Source organism: Penaeus monodon, chromosome 11 (assembly GCF_015228065.2).
Source record: "Penaeus monodon isolate SGIC_2016 chromosome 11, NSTDA_Pmon_1, whole genome shotgun sequence".
NCBI classification, from domain to species: Eukaryota; Metazoa; Arthropoda; class Malacostraca; order Decapoda; family Penaeidae; genus Penaeus; species Penaeus monodon.
This window is the reverse complement of record NC_051396.1, coordinates 35,721,469-35,723,968: the sequence shown is the minus strand read 5'-3', so window position 1 is coordinate 35,723,968 and position 2,500 is coordinate 35,721,469.

Below are 2,500 nucleotides of genomic sequence, written 5' to 3'. Positions count from 1 at the left end.
ACACATACATATGTATATATATATATATAATATATATATATATATATATATATATATATATATATATATATATATATATATATGTATTCATACATACATACATATATATATATATATATATATATATATATATATATATATATATATATATTATAAATAAACACAAACACACACATAATCATCATTATTTCCATTTTTTGACATTATTTTATAACTATTTAAAAAAAGAGGGTGATGATAATTATAATGATAATATTGATAATGATAACGATATATTAGTTATATTAACTATGGTAATGTTAATAAATCATAATAATTATAATATTGATAGTAACAGTGATAATAAGAATAAGAATAATCATAGTAATAAAGGTACTGATTATGGCAATGATAATAATAATAATGATAATAATAAATATAATGATAATAATAATAAGAATTATAATATTAGTTATAATGATAATGATAATAATAATGATAATAATAATAAATGTATTTATTATTATTATTATTGATATTATTATCATTATCTTCATAATAAATATCATTATTTTCATAAGAGGCGTAGATAATGGTAATAATGAATATAATGATAGTATTAAGAAGAGTGATAAAAATATTAGTTATAATGATAATAATATTTATATTAATAATGATGATAATATTAAGTATTATTATCATAATTATTGTTAATATTATTGTCATTAATATCAGTACCATCATTATTACTATGATTATAATTCATATTTTGATAATAAATGATAACAAAAAACAATGATAACACAAAAAGAAAAACAGCAGCAGGAGCAGGAGTAACAATAATAATATTATTAATCATTTATCACTATCACTATTATTATCATCATCATCGCAATATTGAGAACAATAACAATATATACCATACAGATAATCAGCAACAGAAAGCCAACATAGCATAATCATATGAATAAGAACTCGGGCCAAGAATGAAAATGACGCATTGAGCCTCTTTGAACTTGGTGAAGTCCCATTGGAGTGAGCGTGGCGTTGGGCGCATTTTCTTTGTGAAAGCCGATTAACAAGTGTGGTGTTTGTACAGAGTGAGAACTATCATTTGTGTTCAACACTATGGTTGCGCTACTAAACAAAAATAACTAACAAGAGCAAAGATAAATGTAGATGAACATGCTTGAACGATAATGAACGCGAATGTGGATAATCTGTTTTCAAGCTTATTTGGACAAAGTTTCTTTTTTATTTCGCTTATTTGACTATTATTATTATTATATCTAACTTAGGTTTATTTACAATTTATGTTATTATCTATCTGTCCATCTATTACTACTAAATGAACAGGCGCATTCTAATGTAATTATCATCACTATTAGTTATATAAATTCTGATAGTTCTATTATTACTGTTGTTAAATTGTTACTGTTGCTATTGAATAACTACTGTTACTGATCTTAAAACTAAAACATTTACCGATACTATAACTATTATTGTCATTATTATTTTATTATTATAATTATTATTATTATTATTATTATCATTATTATTATCATTGTCATTATTATTATTATTATTATTATTATTATTATTATTATTATTATTATTATTATTATTATTATTGTTGTTGTTGTTGTTGTTGTTATTGTTGTTGTTGTTGCTGTTGTTGTTGCTGTTGTTGTTATTACTATTAGTAGTAATGTCATTACCATAGCTGTTGTTATTATCGTTTTGCTGTTATTGTCACCACGCCTGCTGCGGCTACTATCATGTGTATGGGACCTTCTCTATTAATACTAATATTATATTCATTATTGTTACTATTACTATTGTTAGCAGCAGCATTACATCATTAATGCTATTATTATCTCCAATAATGGCAGTAGCTTTAAGAGCAGTCTTTTGTTGCTTTAGTTGTTATATTGTTTTTATCTTATTCAAGTATCATACAATAAAAACCGTTCAGCCAATTCACCACAATTGCTCGTGTATAGAAACACTGCTGTCTACCGTCGCCCAAATTTGTGCACTTATTTATGGCATGATAAAATGAAATAAAAACATAAATATACATTTCACAATCAAATATAGACTAGAAAAAAAAGAAAAAAAAAGAAAGAAAAAAAGGAACAAGAGGAATCAAAGATCAAGCAGAAGAAGAAAGGGAAGGAAGAACCCAAAAAAAGAGAGAAAGAAAAAAAAATCAGAGAAAAACACATTACGCCGGATTCCGTCGCCGCTTAGTGTTAACGAGGTAATAATTAGGCAGAAGAACCACCGAAATATTTTTCTCAAATCTGGAAACTATTTTTGCGAAAGGGAACCCGGCGATGCTGAGCTTCATTACGCTAATTGCATTTCCTAAATTGACCTAAAGTGAATAGATCATTAGCATTTTGAGGGGATGTAAAGGGGGGGGGGGCTTTTATTCATGTGTCATTACGTGTCATTGCAAGGAATTGAGGGGAAGGCGGCCAAGGAAGATTCTGTTAGTTGCTTTTGGTTGGTAAGA